This window comes from Cuculus canorus, chromosome 2, assembly GCF_017976375.1.
Source record: "Cuculus canorus isolate bCucCan1 chromosome 2, bCucCan1.pri, whole genome shotgun sequence".
Classification (NCBI taxonomy): Eukaryota; Metazoa; Chordata; class Aves; order Cuculiformes; family Cuculidae; genus Cuculus; species Cuculus canorus.
In genome coordinates this window covers 130,604,582-130,619,975 of record NC_071402.1, presented here as the reverse complement: position 1 = coordinate 130,619,975, position 15,394 = coordinate 130,604,582, and the positions used below count along the sequence as shown (strand labels likewise).

The window sequence follows — 15,394 nt, the reverse complement described above, 5'->3', positions numbered from 1 at the left end:
CAAGATTTAACAGGTATAACTATGTAATCTGTAGGAAGTTCTCTGTAATACAGCATATTTGGCTGTCCAATGGATAAATCACTCTTTAGAGAGAATAAACACAGTTCTTTCCATGTCAACCACTACCATGTCCTCCAAAAACTCCTCCAAACCTAAAATAACACAGTATAAACATCTTAAGTGCAACCTCTTCCTTCCAAAGTGTGCATCTGCCACCTTCCCCCAAAAAACAGCTCTTGAAGTACAACTCTCGGTGTGAATTCTACACAGACCTCCCCACAACTGGCACCACAAGTATCCAAGCCCATACCAGCAGAGTTAACCTTATTGACTATTATCTGCCATAAGTTCTTCCTCTATTCTTTCTATTCCCTCTCATGGGATGAACTGTAAATTCTGCATAACAATTAACTTTTGTTGGTAATAACCTACAGGCGCTTTTTTTTTTTTTTTGTTTAATTGCTGGGTTTAATTAATCTCTCCATATTTAGGTGCTGTAGGGGTGATTACATTAGAGAAAGGCAAAGCTGAAAAGCGTAATTTATAACCAGGGAAGACTCCTGATGATCCTTAATTTCCTGGGGCAGAAATTCCTACTTCATGATTGGAAATAAGCCTTTGAAGAGATGTGCTTTAGTCTCGTGACAAAAACATTCCAGTGCACTCGAGGAATAGATTTGTTAACTGCTGCCCTCATTCCAAAGATTCATGCACTTTTAAAATAAACTGGAACAGGGCACTTGAGTTCCTTTAAATAATTTGTTAAAATACGAACTTGATTTAATCTTCGACAGGAAATCTGTACAGAGAATAGAGATCAGGTTAGCAGGCAAGGTGGTAGATTCTATAGCAGAAGGTTGTGCTGTGTTGCTTTTTACTAGCTGGATTTTTAATCCCTCCAGGGAGGGACCTACATGCAGAAGTTGATTAAATTATTGCAGTCCTAAGATATGAATAGCCGGCACTATGTCACTGTCCACTGGGATAGTGTGGACCCTTCTAGACAACTACAAATGGTTTAATATTTATTCATCAGTATTACTATAAAACAGTTCAGAAACAGTGAGCTACCAAAAGGGATATCATAGAATGGTATGGGTTTGTGCCCACAAGAACGCACGTTTGCAGCCAAAGGGAACTACATGATGGCAGAAGTAGTTCAAACTACCGTTCCCTGATCACTCACACTTCCTGACTTGTTCAAATTCTTCTCCAAGGAGATGATAACATCTAAGTTTGTGACGGCTCTGTTAGCATTGCCACTGGTGTTCCTAGCACTTGGTCTGACAGCACATCCACACTGTCACAAGAGGTGTGGATGTACAACCAAGGTGCATGCAAGGCAGTTTTACTGAAGCAAAGCCAGAAGTGAATGGCCAAGTCAACTCAGCACCACAAGCACCGGGGCAGGCTCTATATCTCTGCCCAACCTCCTGCATGAAAGCTCAAGCAATGCTGAAGTCCATGTTGCCACATCTGCACAGCTCTCCATAACTGAAACTACTACATCAAGGCAGCTTGGCCTTATCTCTTTCAACAGGATAAACGAACCTCAAGTCTCTTTTCTTATCTTATATTCTTATCCATTTTTCTACAGGCTATAGACTCCCAATGACTAAACTGAGACAGAGAACTGGCGTATGTGGAACTTCACACAGGAGACTGGGTCAAGGATAGAAGTGCATTTTCTGACTGAAGGGCCTTCATCTGTTTCTTTGTCTGTCTGCCCGTCCCACACAGGTAGACTTACAGCAGTAAAGACACTACTTTAACACACTGACCCTTCTTTCTGATGGGATACTGCCACCTCCCCATGGTTAACTGCACCGATTATTTCAGAGAAATACAAAATTATGACCATGAAATGTCTATCCTCCAGGAACCAAAGAGTAGCTATCGTAAATGGTCAGCCTTTCATCCAAAGACTCAGTCCTAAATGCCACCACGTTAAACACATTAAACTGTCTCCAGAACGCTTTGTAGCTATGAAATGTCAATATCTCCACAGACTTTTTAAGCAACTAAAAATTGGTATACGATTGCACTTTTATGCAACTCAAGTTTGTGGTCTTTTTCCATGGTGTTCAGTTTTCAATATGAAATCTTAGTTTTCTTTATTTGCGTTTCCCTATGTTTTTCCCATCTGAAAAAGGGAAGTAGGAAAAAGAAAAAAAAAAAAAAAAAGTTGATCCTGTCTCCTCTTTCCCTTGGGAATTTTGGCTGAGCTAGCTTATAGTATGCTTGCATTTTAAAAATATTTTGTCTCTGGAGAAAGGCTTTGGATTTCTGCTATATTTTTCTAGTATGTTTTTCCCTGGAGTTCTACCTAATTATTTTCTATCTTTAAATGCTGCAATTAGTTCTCCTCAGATTTAGCTTATGTTTTTACACAGCAGTTCTTGGCACTAACATTACTCTTATTTAATTATGATTACCTAAAGACAGAAGAAATGAGAGACTGGCAGAAAGTCACGTAATATTTTCTTACACGTGAAGCTTTCAGACACAGAAACCTTCCTCAAGTCTGAGAACACATGCAGGAAACTTCAAGCGAAGTATAGGTTAAGATCAATTACTCGGAGATGAACATGCTTATGTGATTGCAGAGTTTGAGAGAAAAGAGTAGTTGGTATCCTATTGCAGGTCTAAACCACATGCACATAACCTGCAGGATTTGGTTTTGGATTTGCTTGCTTTGCTCTATAGACTGATGAATATACTTTCAGGAGGGAACTGCTAGTGACACTGTGCCCCTCCTGATATGGTGAGGGCAATAGCACCACCTGTCCTCACCAGCCTATGAAAACAGAAGTCTGATTTTGCCACCTTTCAGTTCTCTTTGCCTCTGCTACTAAAAAACTTGTAACAACCTGCCTAGAATACAGTAATAAAACATGATCAAAATTACCCAAAAAGAGACACAGGATAAACAAATGTGAAGTTACTATGATACTACAGTGAGCAATTTGCCTTATATAATCAGTTGTTGAATACAAAACAACTTGGGTTACAAGACTGTAGCTTGAAATTTGAAACAATCCCCCTTGACTTTGCTGAATGTTGACACTTGTGTTTCCTCATCCTCTGCAACTCCACTGGGGACCCACAAGGTTTTGTCCAAGGGAGTTTTGATGTTGTCCAGAAATTGTAGCCAAGAGCCAAACAAGTAAAATAATCTCCATCTACACTTTAGAACACCTTTTACAGCACCAGACACCTTCTACTGTAGTTTGTCCTTCTTTTGCTACTGAAGCAAAAAACTAGAAGTCATCTATATGTATACTCCGAATCAAACACTGTCACTTAAACAACCATGTTCTGTGCAATTTATTTTCACTATAGCTTTAAAAAGCAAAAGATACACTTCCTTTTGTTTCCTCTTTAAAATAAATAAATTAATAAATAAATCTAGTAGGGAAAGAAAATACTCTTAGTCCATTCTGACCACATTTGTAAGGCTTACATAAAAAAGACTTACATATAAGGATATGGTAACTAATGAAAAGCCAGAAATCAAAGGAGGTGATAAAGTAATGAAAGCACAATAAATATAAAAACATAAAAAGACGCTAAATAAATAATCTTTGTTTGTGCTATGTTTAAATTGTTAAAGAATTTCTCTTCAGTAACAAACCCAAAAAAGGATAATAAAATGGATGGCAGCTTGGTAACACCACTTTTTTTTTTTTTTTTTTTCCCCCCCCCCCTTCTTTCAAGTGGAATAATTACCTAATTCAATCCTCTGGACTCCGCTCCCCCACAGAACAGAGGTATCAGATAAAAGCGCTACCATTCCTGGTAATACTAATTACAGATGTACTGCCTCTGTGAATGTATATTCTTAGACTTATAGCAGCAGCAGTAATTACAAACAACTGTAAGCCCAGGGAGGTGGTTGAGTCGCCTTCCCTGGAGGTGTTTAAGGAACGGGTGGATGAAGTGCTGAGGGACATGGTTTAGGAAGTGTTGGGAATGGTTGGACTCGATGATCCAGTGGGTCCTTTCCAACCTTGTGATTCTGTGATCTATTATACTACTTCATATCTATACAAGTCCTTCCACACTCAACATCCAATCTGTTTTCCTGTTTGTTAATTTCTCAGATGAGGCAACCGGGGGAGTCCTTTTAAATTGTTTCATTTACTTCGGACTTGTGATACTATGACCTAACATTACAACTTCTGTATATAACTATCGCTAGCCAACCGAAGGTCCACTCACTGAAACAAAGGTGTCTCTAATAGAAATGTCTTAAAAATCTCACTTACAGCGATAACTAAAAGAGTTTAAATATATATCCCGCAGAACTTACACACGATTCTGCAAATCGCAAAATTTCCAACATTTATACTCAGCTTTCAATTACTAGAGCAAAACTGTGACAAAAAAAACCTTGCTACTTAACGAACAGGCACAAACTTCTTACATTACATCATTCATTGTTTTTCAACATTTTTATCCAATAATTCTTCATACAGCTCACGTTGTATTTAGTCAGTAACGACTGCAATCATTCTTCCATCTACCTGTACAAAGTTGTCACTAAAGGTCTGGATGCTTTAAAAGACTGTATATGAAATATGTATATACAGAGCTTGGATTCCATTGAAACCTACTTTTTTTTTTTTTAGAGGCAAATAGATTTTTAGAGGTTAAATATTATTTTCTATTATCCCATCCTGAATTCACCCACAGAAGTTTTCAAATGAAGAGATTTTCCAAAGCCTTTGCGTGATCTACTCTGATCAAGAGGCAGAGGAACTACATGCATAACACTTTTCTCAGAAGCCACTCATGTAAAACTCACTTTCATCAATTAGAGAACAAGGGAATTTTTAAAAATAGTTATGTTAATAGAAATAATAGGGATTAACTTTCAAGAAATGAATTGTTATTTATGAGTCATTCCTTTCGCCTGTATTCCTTTCTGTATTAAACATGCACAACTGAATTCTTCTGCATGTAAAATAAGCCTAAAAAAAAGTTTCTCCACTAGCATCTTTTTTATATTACAGCTATATGATCTGTATGTCACTCAGTTTACTAAGATCATCCTCATGACATTAAAAAAAAGGGGGGGAGAAGGAGTATTCTATTTTTCATCTAAAACTGCTGTATGAGGAGTTCTTTTTCCAAAGATTGTTTTCAATTATGAAGTTACACTTAGAAATTAAACCAGTTTATTTTCGGGGAATATTCACCAAAGACCCGCTAAAGTCTCATTAACCTTCCATCCTCAGAAAGATAAAATGCATTTATAATTAATCTGTTTCTAAGTCCCACTGGATATTCACAGAGGTGGTTTTGCTGTACCCCAGTAGCTTTTATAATTAATTCATTTCCTTTTGCTTATATTTGCACTAAATAAAATGTTTTATCATTTGAGGCATGCCGAGTAACTTGAATGGTTTTACCCAAGAACAAAGGATAGCGACTATTAGCCACAAGAAGGAAAAGCAAAGAAACAAACAAACACGCTCCACAGAGATAGGTCACCCATATCAGGTCATGTGCAGCCATGCAAATCTGTGATCCAGAATTTGAGATACTACTGTTTTGTCTTAGCTGCATTGACTGTGCAGGCAGAAATCCCACACCTGAGCTGAACTCGGCAACTAGGACTATGTAGCCTGGGCACTACGTTGGTTTTCTGACCCAATCCAGAGCATCTGCACTCTTGATATCCAACAGCAGCTAAACACGCTTTGGTTTTCTGCACATTCTTTACAAACTGGCTTGACCAATGGAAGAGATTAGAAATGTGAAGTAACTACTAATCATGTTATTACTATGTGCTTGTATTATGAAAGCAGAAACTATGAAAGGATTGACTGCATCACTGACAGTACGACATGCGCAAGAGACAGACCTGGTCTGTCTTTTTAAGTACTAGAAAGACAAGTAAATAAGAGAAAGGTAAATATGCTGTTTTACAGAAAGTAAGTGGAGAACTGAAATTCCTAAAAATTAACATAGACTTAGTACTGAACTTTAAAAAGTGGCTGGATCTCAGCTGGCATTAATTATTGCATTTCAAATTCACTAGACACACCAAAACATTTGTTCTCAAATAATGTGCTCACTATCACACAGGAAACGTGGTAAAGTCAGGAACTGAACTGAGATCAGTAATTGAATATATTTAAACTCATGAATAGTGCTAATTTATGCAATCCAATAAAACAGTCCTACTTTTTAACAGCTTTATTTTTGTCTATCCTATTAAGTTTGAATTGGTAAATTTAAGTCTAAATGTCAAATAAAAAGTAGTTAAAAAGCTTAGAATAAAGCTGTAAATTATAAAAATTACAACGATATCTACTTACCCAAACCACAGAATTTTAATTAAAATTCCCTGTCTCTCAGGTACCACTAGTTTTAGTTAATACTCCATTAACTAAAATAAGTAGTTCACAGGAAGCAGATACTGCTGAGGAGACATTATCACTTACAGATTTAACTACACATATCCAATCATGTCACCATTCTGGAAATACGTGGCTGGTTTTAAATTACTTGAGTGTGTACTGTGATTTGCCCCAGGCTCCTGGTTTTCCAAACATCCATGCTGGAGACCCAATTGGAAAATGCCCCAGCTCCCATCCACTTCCAGCAGTTCCATTCCTTTTCCACAGTGGTGGACTAGCACAAGCCTAAGCTCTATCCAAAAATGTGCTGAGAGGAGGTGACCCAAAGACACCCCAAAGGCCAGAAACACTCCACATGCAACAACTTATTTGACCCAGTAAAAGCACCCTAAATTAAAGGAAGACAGAGATTCTAAGCAACGCGCCTTTGGGTACAAACCAAATATGGACCACGCAGTCTCAAATCTTAACTGCTGTACTGCTTTCCCCCTGAAGGGGAATAAAGGTATTTACAGCTTAAGCAGAGTAAAGAGAAATTAAGAAAAAGCTGCTGCTACTTGGAATACAAAACTGCAGAAATGCCCAATACTCTGTTTTCAGAAGCAAGTGAGAATTCAGTGCATTTAGCCTTTTTTCAGAACCTGGCCTTCCCTTATATACAAAAAAGATTATTCAGATGTTTTAATATTTACTAGTAGTTTCCAGTCCTTGATGTTCCCAGGCACCAATTGCATCACTAGACTTAGCTTACGTTTCTTAAATTGGCACAACTAAAATAAGCAAGTTATTTCTTTTGGCATCCTAGAAGAATTAGATTTAGAATTAGACTACAAAATTCACTGTAAAAACATCCTGTTGTAAACATTTGTACCACATAAAATCATGTTTTCCATTTTCATTTTTCCACAGCATAAGCATAGCAAACTTTACTGCTAGCATTTTAGAAACCTACTTATGGTAAAAGTGAAATGATGAACACATACATTTCTGCATAGATATATCAGAATATGCTGGTGAAAATAAATAACCTTTCATATTGTTCTGCATATTTCTCCCCATTTTAATTATTCATTACATTTATCCAGCCCTTTCAATAATGGCAGCTTATCTCTTATAGTAGTGCTGCTTAACTAATCACTAAAGTGGCACCGATAATAGATGAGGTAGATACATAAACTGATGAGTTGTGAAGCAGAAATATGACTCAAATATTGCTATTTTGAGATATACACGGTATTGGTTTATTTTATGGCTTTAAAATCTATACATATTAACTAAAAAGCTCCAGCATATAATATTAACACAAAATGTGCATCATTTTCCTGCCAAAAAGCTGAAGGGGAGAGAAATTTAACATGTCTTCTTGTTAGTCATAATTTCAGATAGCACTGTATTTACTGATGTTTAAACTGTTCGATGTACAAAATTTTCCTGAATAGTCAAAGCAGTTACTGTACTAGCAGTTTCAAAATACTCCAAAAGCCAAAAATACTTTACTGAAAATAGCAAGCTTTGTTTGCTTGGCAGAGTCGGCAGAATTATGCACATTTTTTAGATATACCAAAAGTTGCAAAAACACATCTCTTTTACAGGACATCACGATTGCTCCATTTGTGGTAAATTTGCCCTGGGACATAGCATTTTACAAAGAAAATTGCATTACAATGGCCCACATTGTGCCATCTGTTTTAAGAAGAACTCTCCAGTGATTTCCATGGAGAATAGTCTTAAAAAATAAATAGAACAAGATGTCTCAAAGTACTCTTTTTACCTAGCTTAAACACTTTTGATTTAAAAGATTCTGAAGAACTCAGAAAGCTGTAGCATTGCCACTAAATTATTCCCTTAACCTTCATTCATTTCCATACAGGTGAGAAGGTACATGGATGGAATGGTCATGCGTGGGACAGCTCCGTGGCTGCAAGAGCAGATGAGTATCCCTATGAAACAGGGGCTGCATGGGGAGTCAGCTTTCCCAGGACACAAGTCCGGCTGGCTCCCTTTCCTTCCATTCACATCCCCACCATTAATACCTGTGCCACGACCACTGTGATAACAGCAGAACAGCCAAGAGCATTGTACACAGCAGCAAAAGTATGCTGGCATGGGGGCATGGACCTGGAGTGCCCAGATGGCCATGAATAAAGAAGTTTGGGATCTGAGAGTCTAACACTATCCTCATGTTTGACCAATGCCATCTCAGTCCTTCCACAGGATACGCTGCAAACAGTGCACATGCCACAGCCACGAAAAGGACGACAGCAGGGAGGGAGAGAGAGGTTTCTTTTAGTCTGTGTCAACACTTAACAAGTTCATAATGTCAAATACCTTCGACGCACTTCACCTGCTCTACAGAACATCAAGAAAGGAAAATTGTGTTTTCATGTCTTGTTATTGTCTGCTGTCTTTTGAGAATATTTTCTGCAACTGTAAATTTTAATGCCATGAAAACACCATGACTTTCCCCTGTTTACTTACCTTAGAAAATAAAATCCCTGTAAAATAAAGTAACCATAAAGTTCTGATGTAAGTTCAAAACAAATAACTTCTAATAAGAGACATACTACCCTTATTTAACTGCATCAGAGCTGTTACTTTAGAACAAATAGAGGAACTTCCCCACAAATTCCCTGGTGAAGTCATCTGAAACCCCTTTCAAAAGAGCAACAAAATTCTGCATCAGTACACCTTCATATTATCTCATGTCTGACTTACAATTAGGACAAAAGCTTCCATTAACTTCATTAAACAGCTATTATCTAAGAATTTCAATGTTTTCATAGCATAACCAATGCTCTTGGATTAATTTTTTTTTTTGGTCAAATGGTCTAGTTCAAAGGTATTGTATCCTTTCAAGCAATTGTCCAGGCAGACAGCAGCCAGATAACATAGCCGGATAACAGTACAAGCAATATTCATTTTACCAGTTCCATAAACAGCTTCAATTTTATAGATAGATAAGTAGGTATAAATTCTAAAACATGTAAAAGACATATTGAAAATAACACCCCACTCTCCACATGTGGCATATATATGTCACTGGTTTTGCAATATATACTTCACACAGGTGTTCTGGGTTAGGTTTCAGTTTGGCTTTTTTTTTTTTTTAAATATCTATGAAGTAAGGAGCATTTGGTTCAGGGGTTTTTGGTTTTTGGTTTTTTTTTCATATTTAGAATTGCTTTAGTCACGCAGATGATGTCCTTGTCAAAATAGGTCCAAACTGGAACACTAGTAATAAAAAGTGACATGCAAAAAAAAAATACCATAAAGTATTTCTAACAACTCAATATGAAATCTCAGCAATCGCAACAGCAGCATGAAGCCACATTTTTCTTTCCTTTATGAAGGGACATTTCCCCCTTCACACCCCCTAGACTTCAAAGCCACCAACTTATCCTTACGGGATCCCAGCATGCTTCTTTTTTCTGAGTACCGTTTCATATCTCTAACTGGATGTTGCTCAAGCTCTCACCACATCATTTTGTTTGCTTCTCTTGTGCTCTGGAATCCACCAAGGGCTTAGTTTATGCCCTCAAACAAAAAATTCCTTTCTACCCGTTCCAAAGCCACAGAACACCAGCTCGCTTGCAGACTACAGGCTGTCCTGGCCCTTCTCATCCCAGAGGAGGAATGTGCCCATCTTTCACCTCCCATTCTCACGCCTCCCTTCCTGGCACAAAAGGACCAGCAGCAGCTGCAGTGTTCCTGCTTTGCCTGTGCAGGATGTGGTCATGAAGCCACTCATGTCAACAGATTTTCCCAAAACACATGACAGTCACTGACAGATTTTATCGGGTTTTGCATGGTTATTCCTACTAACTTCTGCTGCCACTTTGCTCTGGCATTTAATCTGTTTTCTGCTCTTGCAAACCATCTTTAACAGTAGCACTTTGGCTCGCTGAAGAAGCAATTCTCACCGAGTGCAATTTCCACAGAATAATACAGTCCATTATTTCACCGAAAAAAGTGAAGACTCACCCAACCCTCAGCATCTTTGCCTGAGACCTGCTCGCTTCTAAACGATACTGAAATTTCAGCCCCAGCACCTGGCAAAGAGGAATGCAGATTCACTTTTTGCCTATCACTGCTGTAACCATCCCAAGTAGAAAAGTAAATATTTTTAAATGGAAATACACCCAAAACACTCTGAAATAAAACACAAACAATGTGTGATTGTGCATATGACAATCCTGTTAGCGCCTACCCACCAGCAAGCAGATGATAGCAAATCACTTTCCCCTGTGCCACGTCTGTACAAACCAAACCTGACATTCACAGAAATTGAAAGAAAAGATGCATAGCGAAGTCAAACGTGGAGTTTAGGCTACATGGAGGCATCACGAATTCCATTCCACTTCAGAAAGGAGCAAGGGGAAGCCCTCACCATCTGTTCAAGGCAATAATTATTTGAAAAGAAAGATACAGATTTTATAATTCTCCTCCTTTTTTCCTCCACTTCCTATATACACCAGTTCTCCCCAATCTTTAGGAAAAGGTTTTACCAAAACCAAACACCCAAATAACAAAAAGCCCACCCCAAAATAGCTAGCTGGCTGGGAAGAAATCCAGTTCCTCTCTGCTGCAGTCACTTCCAATGGGGTCACCACTGGCAATGCCTTATCAGCTTTTGAGATCAGCCCAAGCAGCTCCCACCTTCACGGCTCTGAATCTCCAAAGTGCACTATCAACATCCAGCGGAAAAGAAAAAGCGAGAACAGCTCAAGGACATGAGAAGCGAGGAGGCAGCAGTAGCAAAGACTTGAAGAACAGGGCTGCAGCAGAGGTCAGAGGATGTAAAACCTAGAGTACAAGACAGACGTGGTTGGAATTTTCCTCAGCTGCTCTTTTGGTGGTCTGTTTCAGGAAATGCAACAGGAATTTCTTCCAAAATGCTATAAAAAACGGTCGACTAGAAGGTGAGTAACTGTGCTGAGCTCACCTTCTGTCACGCATTTCACCGACTCTTAATGGTCTGGGAAAATATATATCACACATATTAACATTTGGATTTTACAAATCACTGAATATACATTTCCATGTAGCATAAATAAACTAAAGCATTCCCTATATTATATTAGCATGATTCCATATCTCTAAGATTCTTACCACCACGGCACAATGTGACAGAAAAAGTTGTAGTGTACTGCACAGTTGATTAATAACATACAGCAGACTAGAGGAACAACAGTGATCAAGAACAAAAGAGCCATTATCTAGAGACTGATGATTGAGATACTAATTTTATAAGAATTAATGTATGTATTTTACATATTCCTAGAAAGCAAAGCTGTGAGTACTGTTCAACACAGCAAGATCCAGATGAACGGAAATGTAATACCAAAAAGTTCAAGTGCATTTTTATTGTACTAAAAAACACCTTATATGCACATCTGCACATGCATATTCTTTTACATGCAAACCTATCACGAGGAAACCCAACTAAAGATCTGAAGGTTGTGAAACCAGTTAAATATCAGATCCACACATCATCTCATTTCAGTTCTCCTAAATGAATGAAGTTATGACTTCAGCAAGACATTTTAAATACAGCTCACTACCAATTCCCATTGTTACTGACTGCAAATCACTTAACTGAAACCTCTTTCAAGTCTTTCAAGGACTACATACCACGATCTGCGCACGAGTAAGATTCCCACGCATGTCAGCAGCAGCTCCACAGGCATAAGGAAGGTCACTGAGAGTTCCAAAGGTATGAATTCATCTTTGTTTAAATCCTAGTGGAAGTCCCTCAGTCTATCAGTAGGTTAGAAGTTGCCCGCATGTGCTTTCTATTCACCTGCTATCAGGGCCATAACACAAATTTAGCTTAGAGTAAACTTGATAAATTTTGCCAAGACAGACACACACAATACCAAAGGTCACCTATCAATAGTCAGCATTCTGATACATTGATTTGATGCTACACATCATTTTTTCTTCAAAACTTCAAAATATGGGAAAAATTGCTCAGTCTACCTCAATATTTTCAGTATAAGTGAACTTGTTTAAAAACAAAGTAGTAACTAGAGTCTGGCAGCATCAGCCTTCCTCAGTTACTGTTCCCTTGTTTTATCATAATCACATTTGCGAGTTCAGATTCACAGAATAACACAATGTCATCTGATAGCATTCAGTTCATTAATTTTACTAGCCCAGAACATTTCAGTAGTTATTATTAAATATGTATCTTACTGGGCTAAAATTTGCTTGGATTCCTTTATAATGGAAATTTTTTATACTGTACACCTAACAGGGTGGCGCCAGTCTATCTCATTAGTTCAGACTACCTATAAGATGCCATGCAATATTTCACTTACATTCGTATAACATGTCACAGAACTGTAACTTCTACTAAAAGGATTAAAGAAGTGATATAATGCAAGGCTGTACACTGCATTATTTATAAGCACTATTATTTACAAGCTTTATTTGTAATGATGAGCAGTGCAGACAGAATAATTTATGGTAAATGTATTTTTCTTCAATTAAGTATGATCACAAACTTTGCAGAAGTTCAGTTCTTGGAAACAGACTCCCAGTCAGAATAGTCACACTTTTGAATAGGAGGTAATATTTTTCACACTTCTCCAGTAGTTGAAACAGCAGACCTTAAAAATCTGTGACAGTAACTGCTTTGCTTGCGTATCTTCACAAATGAGCACAGAAGGCATATAAACATAACCAAAGTAGTATGTTTTATTCTAAACTAAAATAATCTGGAGTATTTTGCCCTCTATCCTCTTGCAGAGCTGTTGTTTTAATGTTTTGATCTTGTATTATAAATCTTAAGTTATTTTTTAGACTGCAGGGAAACATTTTGTGTGTTGTGGTAAGGGTGTGCAAAATTGATTCTCAGTGAACCCCATCTGAAGGGACAATCTATGATATGGCTTCCTGAGGCTGAAAAAAAACCAGACACAACAGTCCACGTGATCCCTTCCAGGTCCATGTTCCCATTGCTACATTAGTCAATTAAAAGAGGTTGATTTTGTTTAATTTTTAATAATAATAATACAATATAGAGTCCATTACTTCATAGTTACAGATACGCACACAGAGTATCAGTTAGTTACAAATTTCACTTACATTTGGTGTATGATCTAAATAAAAAAATACCCATTTCTGTGCAGTTTTAGACCTCATCCAGAACTAATGGGATCCTAGTTAGGGCTAGTCACTTCTGACAGCTATAATCTTAATCATGTTTGCAATATACAATGAGTGTTTGCTGGCATATTCAGCACATAGTCAATATACAATTGTATAGAATGTATGAATGCTTATATATGCGTAACCATGTTCTAAATGCACATAGTCAAGCTGTTTATGTATTCTGCAGTAGAAGGTTAACTATTTTATCTTATTTTGTATTAGGCTGTGATTAGAGGACTAGCAAACAGAAAAAACCAAAAAAGCTAAACATTTCAAATACATTTTTAAAGCATATATTTATTTCTAACAGTTCTTTAAATGAATAATTTTACCAAAGAGATGCAATTCATTAGATTCATTAGACTGTTACATGGTTTATTTTTAAAATACTTTTATTTTCACTGTTCTTTTTATTCACAAAGAAAACCAATCCATTTCCAATGGATGATCAGTTCATTCTTCTATTTCTTATTATAACCATATCAATAAAACATTTAATACAGATACTACAATGTTTTTAAGGAAAGTTACAGGAAAATTCTTTAAGACTTGGAAAGAATATAGGCACTAAATCCCATAATAGCCTGACTTTCCTAATGCTTTCTTGCTAATGCTGCCCTCCACTTCCCACTGGAATAGTCTCATATGCCTCAGCATTGACGAACATAAAGTAATACATATAGGAAAAAAAAATCCTAGCTGTACACTTAAAGTAATGAGCAGTGAGGTCATCAGTGATGAGTTATCATTCAGAAATGAAATTTTTGATTTATAGTCAGAAAACATCAGATCAGTGCTCAGCAGTGGACGACAAAAAAAGTATTCAGAAAGGAACAGAGAGTAAAGCAATTTATTCTATTGTATAAAACCCTTTTGAATAACATGGAGCTTTTGGATTTTCAAATTGATTAGAGTAGAAGTGGAAAAGGAGATGGACAAAAAGACGGAGCAACCTGCTCATAAGGAACAAAAGATTATACTAGAATTCATGTGGCTTCAAAATGAAGCAATGGGATACAGCAGAGATCTGTAAAATAATAAAAATTCATATAGTATCATAGAAAAATAATCTGGGGATGCTCAGTCTACTCTTCTTCTCTTCCCTTGGTAATCACTGTTAGGAGACAAACTAGTCCAGTCAGACTTCTAGTGTGATCCAGTTAAGCTATCCTTACGGTTTTAAGACGGATGAAGAATGATCCCATTAACCTGCTCAGCTAATAGTGCCTTTCTTGATACGGATATGAATAAGCCACACTGATGTTAAAGGACAATTGGCTGAACACCACTCCTCAAAAATACAAACTCTAGACAAAACTGGTTAATAGTAATGACTTTGCTCTGAAAAAAAAAAAAAAATTAAGTACTACAACATTTACCACACTCAGTACTGTGTGCACAGTCTGTACTTGCTACAAATACGGTGCATATTTCCCATTGACATTGGAGCACACAAACAACAGGTTTTACTGACAATATGTATATTTTCCAAAAATAGCTGTACAGTAACAATGGAAAACATCATTTTAGGTTCTAGTTGTACCTATAGTCATTAAAGAAATCCCACTGGAACTACACTGAGGAATAGAATCTGCATTGTCAATTCTTCAGAAAATTTCATCTATGGTACATCTAAATCTTCTATATGAAAAACTTAATGACAATATTCAAGGTTTTCACGTTATGCTGTTTACGACCACTTTAAGGTATTTAAGGGTATGTTGTGATTTAACCTGTCAGGCACCTAAACATCACACCACTGTTTGCTCACTCCCTGCAGTAGGATAAGGAAGAGAATCAGGAAGAAAAGGTAAAACTCATGCATTGAGATAAAAGCAATTTAAAAGGGCACAAAAGGAAGGGCCAATAAT

General features: G+C 37.2%; 1 protein-coding gene across 13 annotated transcripts in view; it reads right to left on the bottom strand.

Annotated features, from left to right (window-relative positions):
* Positions 1-15,394, bottom strand: part of DGKB (diacylglycerol kinase beta) — a 475,249-nt gene that overhangs the window by 329,134 nt on the left and 130,721 nt on the right. Inside the window, exon 2 of one of the 13 annotated variants that reach the window (XM_054059503.1) lies at positions 10,350-10,417. The exons of the other annotated variants lie outside the window; for them this stretch is intronic. The gene's annotated coding sequence lies outside the window, so the exon portion shown is untranslated. The remainder of the gene's footprint in view (positions 1-10,349; positions 10,418-15,394) is intronic. 13 annotated transcript variants of the gene reach the window in all.